This window comes from Wasmannia auropunctata, unplaced genomic scaffold, assembly GCF_000956235.1.
Source record: "Wasmannia auropunctata unplaced genomic scaffold, wasmannia.A_1.0 LD334376.1, whole genome shotgun sequence".
Classification (NCBI taxonomy): domain Eukaryota; kingdom Metazoa; phylum Arthropoda; class Insecta; order Hymenoptera; family Formicidae; genus Wasmannia; species Wasmannia auropunctata.
This window is the reverse complement of record NW_012028514.1, coordinates 231,940-245,792: the sequence shown is the minus strand read 5'-3', so window position 1 is coordinate 245,792 and position 13,853 is coordinate 231,940.

Sequence of the window (13,853 nt, the reverse complement as noted above, 5' to 3'; positions counted from 1 at the left end):
CGACGGAAATCAACGGGCGAAAATTACGGGTCCCTACATGCAGCTAGAGCGGCAGCAGCGATGATAATGGCGATCGTAGCGGCGGCGGGCAGCGTTGGTGTTTGCGATAATAGTTACGCGAGCTAATTCAGCGAACCGCCCCGGTTAATCCAACGTAAACGTTGTATCGTATACGATATCGTTGCCACGTTCGGCACGTTTGACCTAATAAAAATATTGCCGACGGACATGCAGTAGCTGAGGAACTGTTTCTTTGCGTCTCGCAATCGACCACCTTCTTTCTTGTTCATCGCTATTTTCCCCCATCTCCGTCTTCCCTCGTCCACTTTGTCCAACGAGTCCGACGAGTCCCTATAACGGGCCAACATTGCACATTATTGCATCGGGCGATACACGGCGCTTCGTATTTCTCTGTCAAACGTATATAGACGTTTCTTATTGGACTCGCGGATATTGTTTTATGTGAACTGATGTAGGTAGTCAGCAAATCTACTCAGCGCCGCGCGCGCGCACGGACATTTTGTCACAGTCGCTCGGATAAAATCGCTTTAAACGAGATCCTCTCACACGGCGGATAATTGAAATTTCGCCGTTCATGATACGCGATAATGAAATTATGACGCCCCGATATAGAAAATTGAAATTCTCACGCATTCGTCGCACTGAGCTGCATTGTTAAAAGGGATATCACGTATATCCACTTAATCATATTAACGGCGTATTACTCGGCATATAACTCGCGCTCGCATAAAAATCTCTCGCTGGAAAATGCATGCAACAGTAATACCATTGTTTCCAAAAAAAAAAGGAGCTATCTCAACGTAAACATCAACAGAAAAATGCAATCTAAGAAATTATCGTTTAATTTCGCGTGTGTAATTAATGGCACACGCGACGAAACAATATTGCTTCTAAATGCAGGTGTGCGTAATTGCAAGTTAGCCACAGATAGATACCGAAATGGTAGTTGCAGTTTTTGCTTTGATAAAGTTAAATTCGAACGGCCGAGTTACAGTGGTATGTCGTTTAAACCGTGAAGTACTTATCTAGAAAATTGAAAGCAAATTGCATTGAAATTTAAAAGCAATCCTGAACCTCGTTACACTGGAATAACACGCGGCTACAGTCCCATGCTGCGCGATCGGTCGAGCCGTTTTAAGCCGATTTCGCGCGAAGCGGTAAACGAATTTTAACCAATTGCGGTAAAATGTAATAACGAAATTGCTCTCGCCGCGATATAAAACAAAGCGCCCGTAACAATTTTTTTCCATTTCGTGCTTTCAGGTGGATAGTTCAGTCTCAACTCGCTACAAGTCAAGTTCTTCTTGTATCGCTCTTTAAAAAAAGATAAAAGACCTTAGTTGGCGCAAAGCAAAAATTTTGATCAACAAATAAGAAGTTTATATGTTCAAGCAAATCTGAAATTTAATTGTATTTATTGGAAAGTGATCTTAAAGCGCATGCCACCGCACGATCCTATCGATCTCGCCACGGCTTTCTTTCATACTATACGAAGAAAGCCGCAGAGCGAGAGTGGAGTGCGGACGGAGAGACCGGAAGGCTGCGTGCGGCCAAGTTTTGGGCTTTCGCGGGCTTCCGCGCGGAAGCAGCCTCTGATCTATCGCTACTTTAAACCAAAGGGAAAGCCGCGCGGCGGCGATCCCGCGGAACGCGGCGCCTCTAAACGAGGGGGAAATCGAACTTTTCCAATTGATTCGACTTAACTGGCTGGGAGGGAATCCGGCACGGTAGCAATCGCCGAGCGCCTTCGACCGACGCCGAACTCCTTCCCCTCCCCGTCTCGACCGCCCCCTATTCCGGCACCACCTTCGACCTCTCTCTCCTTCGACTTCACTTCGGGACGAACCCGAAGGCGAAATATCGCGCAAACTTTATCGCGGCCGCTCGCCTCGCTCGTTCGGCTCGCTCACAGACGCGCGAATGTTCGCCTTACCTATGGTCTACACGCTACGTATACACTCGTACGTCCGACTTTTTGACTTCTCAACTTTCCGCGGGAGATCGTTATCAACTTCGACCGGGCGCTCCGCGAATCGCTCGATTTTCGGAATCGCGGAACGGAAACGCGGATAATTATAGCCGCGGGCGAACGCAGCGAATCCTGTCGAACGTCAAATAAAGAAAAAAAAGAAAATTATTTTGTAATTAAATTGCACTCTCACGCAGAAAAGCGGATGCATTTAACGATTTGAATTGTTTATGCGAGAGATGCTTTTTCTATCGTGAATTTCGCGAGTTATATTCTATTATTTGAACCACCAATTTATTCGAACTAATGCGATAAATGAAGTGCAATTTACTGTAAGAGATTTGCAAATTTCTATAACGAAAAAGTATGTTTGTTTAAGTTATTATACGTGGTGCTCACGTTTATGTGCTCTCTATTTTACTAATATCTTATTAATATCAGCTGATTGAACTTCAGAATGTTCCTGGAGCAATTTTTTTTAAATGATTTGTTCCATTTCTAGCTTCGCATAGAGTTTAACTCATAAGTTACTCTACAAATATAATACAAAATATTTCGATTGCAAATATACGCGTCGGAAGGCACCCTTATGTTCGATAAACTACTCTCCCAGTCACTTAAAGAAATCACATAGAAATGGAACAAATCATTTTTAAAAAATCGCGCCAGGAACGTTCCAAACCAGCTATTAATATCTATCTGATTAGCTATTAATATATATCTGATTACGAACGTGCAATATTGTAACATGTTTCAGACTAAAATTATTGATGAAAATTAAGATAGTATTATTTTTTCATTAGTATGTAATATTGTATATAATTTGCATATTTAATGTGTATATTGTGTTTATTAAATGATGTAATAGAGTATAAAAAATAATTTTCATGTAGATATAGTTACATCTATATATTATTTAATACAAATTTTTAAATTAATTTAGGCTTGTAAATAAATTAACCCACAGTTTCGGACTTAAATATTTAATAACCGATCATTTCAAAGACGAGACTGTGAACTATTCAGAGACGAAACTGTCCATAATTAATTTAAACATCGATGTTTAGCAATATATTAGATAGTCTAGAGTCTAGACAGTACAGATTAATCTTATTAATCTGATACAAATAGGTACAGATTGGTAAATATTCATAAAATATACTATTCCAAAAAATTTTTTCAAAACAAATTGCTAATTTAACAGTTCTTGAATTATTTAAGTAACTCATTTCTTTAATTTATGTTGCGTTCTGTCATTTAAATATTAACTTCGTCAATATTTAATTTCTTTTCTTCGATCACAGACATTTGTGGATGTAATATATTACAAATACATTTTAAAAAGCCATATATATATATATATATATATTATTTAGCTATTTAAATATTACCACGTCATTTAAATATTAACTTCGTCAATATTTAATATCCTTTCTTCGATTTTACTGACACATTTACAAAAGCGAATATTTAGAAATAAAAAAAGACATTTAAAAAAAATATATATATATATCCTTTTTTATTTCTAAATATTCGTTTTCATAAATGTGTCAGTAAAATTAAAGAAAGGATATTAAATATTGACAAAGTTAATATTTAAATGACATTATAATATTTAAAAAGCTATATAATATATATATATATATATATATATATATAGCTTTTTAAAATGTATTTGTAATATATTACATCCACAAATGTCTCTACTTAGGTGTTAACGAATCTATATTTTTATTTTTTTATTGCACGTGTGTATCTTAAGGAGACATACACTGAAAGGAATTTTCAAAGCAATCGCGCGCAATGAATACAGCTATAGCTCTATATTACGTGATATCAGTAGACAGTAGTCGCACAGCTCGACGCGCTACTCGAAGTCGGAGGCAAGTGCACTTTACGCGCTTGATCCGCTTGTCAGGTGCGCGCCGGCTGCGTAAATCAATCCTAGCAATAATTTTCCGGGATTAATTGGCGAGTGATTGACACGGCGTTTCGAGAGCCGCCCGTGCTCCCAAGCAAAGCCTCGGAATTGAATGCGGAAGGATAATTGGTTTCGGCACGCCGATAGAAGTAGCCCATACGAAGCCGGTAATAGCGAATTTGCTATCACCGCGTACGCGAGATTAACCGTGTATTTGAACTATAGATAAATGGATCTTCTCCCCAAATTCCCAGACTGACGTATTGTCGAGGAATCCAATGAAAAGCGCCAAAAGATGCCGTAAAGAAATTGTCGAGTTGAATAAAAAATTAACGCATGCGTCACTTTTTACAAGCATTTTTTGAAAAAGTATTAAAGATTATTCTTGCGCAATCTTCGCGCGTGAAGAGATATGACTAAAATTTAATGTATATCATTCGTATCATTTCATAAGACACGTAAGCAGTGAAACTAGCGATTCAAAATGGCGTGCCTTTGCATGCAGCTTGGTGTAATTGACGTGACAGAAAACTCGATTACACGCTTTAACATCTTGCTCTAATTAAAACACAGTCTTCGTTGGCCGTAAAAGCTACGAAATGTAAGGCACCAATATATATACAAAATATCGATTAGAATTTTACCGATTAAACTTGATATAAAAGCGCATTATTTATATAAGCGCATTACAATGAACTAAGAAGTATTAATTTTTGCTACTATAAATTAACTAATAATTCATGTAATTTAAGGAATCGCGTCTTTACTTTTTTGTTCTTATACTACAGTGGCATAATTTAATAAAAAAATGTATTACATTTTTGTAGTCTATGTATGATACGTAAACTTGTTAGAAATTTTTTATATACATGCTTTATATTGTGACGTAAATTGCCATAAACGAAAGTTTCTTTGACGAGGTGAATTTTAATCATGCGGTCGTAGCTTATAGTACGCTTTTTGGCTTATATTTGAGCTTCGAAGTTAGTGAAAATCGATTGTCCATCATACTTAATTATGCTTGAAAGCGAGAGAATGATTTATGAGCGTGTGAGCCATTTGAGACTATGCAGGTCATATAAATGAGCAATCGATGAGCCAGTAACACTATCTAGGAGCGTTGATAGACGATCTCGTCAAACGCACCCTCATTTTCGTTTAAATCATTTTCTTCCGCTTTATTATCAATTTTATATAAATTGTTGATATACATATTCATAACTAAAAAATTTAATAAATGAAATAACGTAGTTTTCATATAGTTTATTTTATCTCTTTCAATACAAATTTTGAACATGATAAATGTGAGAGGATGATAGACTGATTTAAGTCAGAAAGAATGATTTTTTTCACTGAATTAGCAACAAAAATGCTCCAGCAACCGAGATTTCTTTTGTGTCTTTTATTGAAATAAATTTAAGAGAAAGAGAGACAGATAACATAAATTTACAATTTACTTTTAATATAACTTGATGGATATTGATTAATAATTGTAATGTATTATAATTATAATATATTATAATTATAATGTATTATAATTATAATAATCACATACAAAACAACTGTTTATATTGTTTTTACTCGATGTGATAGAATTGTGTGAATATTTTTAATTATTATTAGAACCAATACTAGAATATTTCTTAGAAATCGAACTTTTTTATCTGATGTCGTTTGTCATTTCCTTTGTAATATTTAATACATCAACATTTGCACTTTTTTTAATAAAGAGAAAGTTCGGTGCTAATAAAACTTTCATTACCTTCATATTTTTAATATTAAAGATTGATTCAATTTCAAAATTATATTCGCAAAATAGATGTGAAAATTGAAATGTAATTTAAATATTAAACATAAATAAACAAATTAGTTTGTTATAATGCCAATACGCTAGGAAAATCATTTTTAGTATGATACATTAATAATTACTTTCGTGTAACTGACATACAATTAATTAATTCTGAGTTTGTTTTGGATAAAACCGGAATTATCGGAAAGCAATGACGGAAGTGTGTTTCGGCTCTTTTATCCAATTAATACCGCTCTGATGTCGTGACAACTCTCGATCCCCTTTTTTTGTCTGAACATTTTGTGGTCTCTCTTTTTCTCTATCTATCTATCTATTATTTTTTCCTTTTGCCGTAATCTATTCGATCGCACGCCGCGGTTATAGATACCATCGTAACAATTCCGAAAACGAGTGTAGTATTACATTGTCTCTCGCGCCCGGCGTAATGCCCATTAAATCGACGGAAGCGACGAAATTCGTGAAATTTCGAGGCTTTTAAACGTATACCCACGGTGTAATAGCCGTATTACATCCACTCTTGGAGCACGCGCCAGTTAACTGGAACGCCGGGCGGAGTCTTTCGCAAAATTCCTGATGTCTCTTGTAATGCGATAGCACATGATGCATGATGCTGAGGATGTAATGCCGCCGTGAAAGAAGGGATTTCGAGTGAGATCCTATTACTTCGGCGGTGCTTAAATTGAAAAGAGCGTTGTTCATGCGATACTAGGTTTTTGAAAGAAACGAGCGAATTAACATCCGCCTTTTCCGAAACATTACCACGGTATAGCGGTAAAATAATGTTTCTTTCCGACTGTTCGTTAATTCATCATAATTTACAGCGGAACGCGCACGTTCTTGACACACAGTGACACTCGACGTTCATGCCTTTTCAGCCACATGTTAGGTAGATAGTTAATTTGTAAATCATTCTCCCGTGCACGTATGTACGAATAACGTGGCGTGTGCACGCGAAATTGAAAACATTGTTTCGGGCAACGCGTTAATGTTCGTTGGAGCCTTTGACACGTTTAGCCATTTGCGTTTGACGAAGGATTCGGGCAAATTGCAATTTTCCGGTAGAGTCACCGGACGGTTAAAACTTGAAAAATGTCAGCCAATTTTCAGTACTGCGTACCGACTTTTCGTACCTGATGAGCATTTTTCTATCCCATCATTTACAAACCCACATCCCCTTCCCCTCGCCCCTCTTCTCGTTTATCACGCGTATCTCGTTTATCACTCTTGTCTAGGAGACACAGAGGAATTTTTCCGATTAGTGTCCGAGCCTTCGGCTGAGCGTAGCTAATCGCTCCGAACAACATTGCAGAAAAAAATATAACGCACTGACGTCCACTTACAATGCGATAAATTTTAATGAAAAGTTAAAAAAGTAGACATAATAACATAAAAAAAATTGTCACGAAGGACCGCTATGATGAAATTCCGTATTACGTGACGCTTCCACTTCGACGTTTATTTCGGCGCGTTTATGGCGACTTCATGTTCCGCATATTCATCTTCGGATACTACATTTAACTAACGTATAAAGTGCACATCCCCGACGCGTAATTCCTACTGCAACGTATGCTCGCGCTATGTTGCGCTGGAAGCGACACGTAGACAGGTATGATCTACGCTGTGGGGCACGAAGCGAGCTAGAACTTCGCGAAATAGGTTAGCGGAATGGACGCGGAAATGGGCTTCGAATATTGAAACTCTTAATTTACATACTGTCCGCTCGCCTCTGCCATCAAATTATTAGGAAGTTTAAGGACACTCGCGGCGAATGTTAATTCGCGACTCGCCGGGTCGAAGGGTATAAAGATTCCCGGCAGCTCCATCGAAGCAGTAATAGACTCCATAAGCAAGTCTCGGCAGGTGCTCCAAAGTTTTACCTTCCTCTTCTAAAGATAGAGGCGAAAGTTTCTCAAAACCGTAGCGCCCTCCAAGACGGCGAAATGCGGGCGGAAGATGCCGCGGAGGAGTAACAAAGTCGTCCTTCTGTTCGCGACACGGTCATGGCTATGCAATTACATTGTTTCATTAATATTTCACCAGTACGTTCTCTAATTTATAATGCGATATGAGAAACGAAATAACACCATAAAGAGAGAAGGCTCGTAACTTCATAAACGATCGCTTCCAGCCATGTAATTGCTTCGTTCGCCTTTGATTCGTTCTAATTGCTAAATCAGACAATTAATAAATCTGTGTTTTCCCACGTTAATATAAAGTCTTTCATGTGGCTTCATTCGGTCTTCGAAATTCTCTTTCTTCAGCCACTTAAATCTTTGGTACATCGGAGGATTGAAGTAGTACAAGACTGGAATAATTCGACTTCTTCCCGAAAACAGTAGAGAAAGAAATGGTCGAGAGAAAGAGGGAAAGAAAGAGTATACGGCGGGTTTTCACGAGGATACGTGCAGGAACGTCCCGGTTTCCACGGCTTATCGCATACGGCGTCTACGCAGAGAAATACGTTTCGAGTGGTATAATACAAAGATTACGCGAAGAACGTGACTTAACATAACTCAATGAAGCTCAGACCGAGTTAATTAAATCCGAGGGCGGTCGACGGAGCACAGGGAAGATAAAGGCTGGTGGATGGAACGACGACAGAGAGAGACGAAGACAGTGTCGAGCGCGAAGCGAGTCGCTATTATCGAGGCGTCGTTTTCCCACCCTGTCACTCTCCCTTTCCTATTCTTCCTCTCCTCCCTCCCCCCCCCTCTCTCTCTCTCTCTCGCTCTCTTTATCTCAAGTTCTTCCTCATATTCTGCCGCGTTAGGCGAGAGTATACATGTCAAACCTTGTAGACGCGTTGGAAAGTCGACGGTGTGCGCGACGGAGCGCATGCAGGTGGATGGATGCGCGCACGACGGTGTACCCACACCACCTCTACCCTCGCTCGAAGCTTCGTTGGGGGTTGAGCGAAGTGCTCTCCACCGACCGTCGCGTATATCAAAGCGGGTTAAGGACTCCCCGCGATCCCTTCACTTATACTTCCGCGCCGTTCACGCGCGCCCGCGGCCCACCGGCGAAATAATATTTCGCGTAATCTTCCGCGCTCAAACGAAACTTGAGTGGATGCAAAATGCGCGTAAATGAGGTGCCTGCGAGGCCCTCTCGTTGAATGCACGCTTGCACTGATAGACCGGCGGCGACGCTCTTGAATGCGCCTGCCTGCCTGACGGAAAATCTGTCCCAGAATCGTTGGCGGTCCCCTTTTTCAGGCGTGTTTCCTACGACGCCGGATTATCTCTAGAATAATATGGAATTCATCGATCAACGTCTCTGCTTTTCTCGCACGGAATGTTATGATTGTATAACCACGGCGAATTAAATTTTTATGTAATTTTTTTTCTCAGTGTTTGAAATATTCTCTGGTACAATACATTTTCAGAGTTCTAGTATATGTTTCTTCTGAGCGCATGAAATATGGTATCTTGCGAAAGGTATAAACGACAAACCTTATAAAAATTGTAAAGTAACCAGCGGAGAAATAGTGGTCCGTGCAATTTTTTATTTAAGCTTACATTAGGTAAAATGCATATATTAGATGCAGAACTGCAGCGCAAACGTTACGTCGAGTTTCGCGAATTTGCATCCAGAAGTATTTCGCGTTCCGGATATTTATGGAAGTAGCATGACCTTATAACGAAGAAGTTTCCAGAAACAAAGGACAGGATGAGCCCGGCATGGTCCCCGAGATGATAAAATATTATTGCATCACGCGGTTTTACGCAGTAAACCGGAAAGTAATGCTGGTAATTCACGTCTTCCTTCCCAGCGTCCTCGTAACTGTTTGTTCCAGACGGATGTTTATATCCTGTCGCGGGGCTTAATACAATTCCCCCGCAGGTCTTAGGTACCGTTCACTTACCCCGAGAAACGATCTTCTTTAAAGGGAATGTAGGTGACACGGGAGCTACGCCGTCGTCGATATCCCCTGTCCACCCGCGGGATTCCCCCGGCCTGCCTGCGCGCGCGGCAATAAAACCTACAAGCGGATATTCATTTCGCGGCCGGATAAGAAAAACGAGTGGAAACAAAAGGAGGAATTGTTCAAGTTTTATTCCGCCCGGAAGTAAAGCGATATCTTCTGTGTTGGACGCAAAGAATACCGCAACGAGGCTAATTCGGGCATAGTTTACGGTAAGGTAAAAAGGGGCGAAACTTTACAGCCCGGCCGTAGTTTGCGATGCACCGAGTGATACTTCGTAACACGCGGACCGGAACGATCTGCTTTAACTTAAATTAATACGATAAACGTTAGGAGAGAAACTCGAGATATTTTTGCCCTGGAAAACAATAAAAAAAAGATATTAAAAGAGAAATGTGCTCGATACTTTTATCTTTCCTCAATATAATCTCTCTGGTATTTGCCGTTAATATCCCAGAATAAATCATAAGTACGGCAATAAATTGTATCGCAAGCTTAGTTATAAACTGGCACAAATAAAAATTTCCTTTTTGAATTTTCCTCTCATCAGTGATTGCTCTCAATAGCTACTCGTTTTTTTTAAACTGAAGCATTCAATCGCGTCGCAATAGCGACATTCCCAACGATTAAGCCGCACTTTCATAATCAGCGGGGCGAGCGAGCTCATTTTTTCCGAGGATGCGCGAGGTAAGTCCCGTTTGGGGGCTTTCGCGTCGGCACGTCGTCGCGATTACGGCTAATTATCGTCGGGTTAATAAGCCGCGGCGACAATCGCGCCGACGCGACGGAAGAACGTGCCCCGCCGCGAGAGCTGGAGTTTTACGGGAGGCTGTTGTTGTCACGAGTGGCTGCATCGCCGGGGACACACAATCGTCCGCACAGAAGCAGCCAGTTACACACCGCTAACTGGAATAGGTCAGAAGTTGAAGCAATTAGCCCAGTTTGTCGCTCGCACGGAAAACAATGCCGGAAAGTTGTTAACGACGTCACACCGACCGCTGCATTCCCCACTTTAAACGTTGTTTCCGGCCAAATTTGTCTATCCCCGTCCCTGCCGTCCCGCCGCCGTTTCGCCTTTACCGCATTCACACGCCACTCTGCTGCTCCTTCTATCTCCCGCTGTCGTCGGATCGGCTCTAATTATAAACAAATAGAACTATGTTGTTCATATATGCGCCGTTTACAGAGCAAACAACGGAGATCTCGACTGTTCCCGCGCAATAATTGTTCAAATTAATAAATATTCTGTCACTTTAACAGATGAATGTTCAAATGTCTTTACGTAACGTTTCGCAAGAACGGAATTTCCATTGTAATTGAGTTAATTACGTGAAACATTGTATGCTCGCAATTAGCTCTCATTTCCCGCCTGCTAAGGGGCTTCGTTTTTCGTATGAAGACTCTGTCGAAGACGTTACGAAATGCCTTTACGACAGTCGAGTAATATTAGTCGAGTGCCGAAAGCCGATTCGGATGAAGTGCAGGCATCTGTAGTTGTAAGCGGCACGATGTTTACCGTAGCTAACGGCACGGGTACAACGCTTAATGTTTAATTAGGTCGGTGCACCGGCGTCGCTATGTGCCGCACAATTAAGGAAACATTAGGTAGCTAAGGACGTACTAATTGAGAGACTTGAAATCTGCCGAGGATTGTGTTAGTAACCTGCCATCGTTCCTCTTAGATAGAATATCAAGATATTGTCCGCTTCCTGCCGCTTGTCGTTACAAACTCCCCCCGTAAACTAAAATATTACACAATACGTAATCTTCGATATTTAATAATTGCAACGCGACAATATAATAATTAGTTCGAAAATATAAAATAAGTGATAAAAATAAAAAAGATTCAGATGCATGTGTTATTCTAATCTTATCACATCGATCTGTTTTTTTGCCGCGATGGTAAAGGAAATAGGAAAAATATTTGGCGACGATGGATTATATATATAGGTTCAGCGGGATGTTAATTACGGAAAAAAATCCCCGAAACGTCTATTCACATCGAGCTTCAATAGCGCGATAAAACCAGACTCTATACATCGGTTTGTCGAAAGAAGTTTTAATTATGAGAAGCGTTGGAACGTCGAATGTAGGGCAACGACAACGACCTATCGATTTTTACACGACATCGCGAATGCAGAACGCCCGAGTTCGAGAGGCGGAGAAAAAATGTCTCTCGGCGGTTAGCGACGAAGAAGTATAATGACTTTCGTGAGCACATGCGCCGCACCTGGAACTACTTGCTTTAAATCTGCGTACGACGGTATCCCGTATTAACATTTTTTGTCCGAGAGTCCTCCGGCAAGTACAAAAAGTCCGGCCATTATGCTAATCGGTAAGGACACGTGTTTGTAATGGCCTATTTTTACTTAGCAGTGTTACAAGGACCATGCAAACGCTCCTTGCCGCTCTAGCGGCGGGCCCAAGAGGATTACGCATCTCAATTTAAACTGCCGATTAATTCGGTCCGTCACGAGTTTTTTAACAGCCAATTTGCATATCGAAATTTTGTTTTCTACGGATATATAGCATGCCGTATTTTTTTTTTTGCAAAACTTTTGTACACGAGACTACAGTTATGTGATTAAAATTGTCTACAATATTTATTTCACGTCATTGGCATTGTTAAGAATTTTGAAAAATAGAAAACAAATAAAAAATTCAATTCACATTAAATTAATCAATATTACTGCAATACTTTTTACGTTTGTATAAACTTAGCTGTCGGATGTACGTATCGTTCGTCGGAAGAGAACAGTTCTCCAGTAATTAAAACGCAAACTTTAAATCGATGTGACTATTTACCGAAATTATACCGTGCTAGAAGCTACGACGATCTTCCGCAGATGATAGTGATAATTACAGCGTTAACTTCTTTCGCAAGAAGGCGAATGAGGGGGAGGAGAGATTGGGGGGAGAGTTGGCGCGGGCAATTAAGCGAAAAGTCGTATAAATATCAGGGTAGATCCCGAGCATACGGCTTCGGAGAGGGTTTAGGCGCAGAGTTAAGTTTTCAACGGCCTCTCCCCTCTTCCTCCTCCCAAGGCTCGAGATGGGGACATCAGATATCGCGAAATGTACGGCGGGAGCTTATTTCCTCCTACGTATTACGTTCCAACCGAGAGTTTCGCGTCGGTACGACCGTGAGTTGCAGCAAATCTCCCGCGATTCTGGACGCGGCAAAGTAACGAGAGCGTTTGTGTAAAGCTGTACAGCATTAACAGTGGCATGCGAAAAAAAAAGAGGATGGACTGAAACTAAATGGTACGGTGTCAAAGAGTAAGAGTAATATAGCTGCAAAGCTATGCTCTCGCTTCATCTTGTCTGTACGTTAATTTTATATGTATGTATAGTTTTAATTTTCTAAAGATTTGAAATGCGAGATATTTTCATAATTGTTTTCATCTTTACGCTTTTCATTTTAATTAATTTTAGACAATGCGAAAAAATGCGCATTTTATTTTTTGCTTTATCACTTGTCAGTACTTTTATACTTTCGAATTTCCGACCATCTGACATATCCGAAAATATCAATGGTAGGTATTTGTTTTCTCGTTTTAACGATTAAATTTAATATCCACATGGTGATTGCAGATGCATAACTCTGTTGAATTATGAGACGACGCTGAAACTCTAAGAGATTAACCTACTCATGCGCTTTAATGCATATTAAATGGGTCTAAAAGTAACTCCCATTTGCGAAATTCGCTCCATGCCGCAAGAGCTCTCCTGCCCTCCCTTCTTTACACTCCGTGAAACTTCATAGCAGCTGGAATTTCTTTACAACGAATTACATCTACAACAATGCGTTAGTCGACGCGATGAATATACCTCCGCGGCGCGATTAAACGAAACATCTTGGGGAAAATGCGAGATCTTATTACACGCGGATTGTTTCTACGTCGTCAGTGATATTTTATCGAGACACGATACGCAAGTCTAAGCACCGGACACATTGTTACGCTGCGGTATAAATCGGAGAAGCGTGTTGTAAGTGCAACAGTTTATCACCCAATCCCGTGGACAATATAACGTGCACAGGTTTAAACTTTCAGGCCGAGCAACCCCGGCCTCGGCATCAAAACGGTAAGATGCCGCCGCGACGACATTTCGCATTTTAGCGTCGACAGCGGAGTGCCATGGTCCATATATCACCTCGTACATACAGCACGTATTGCCTCGTTGGCAGGTTTCCCGTCCGTCTCGT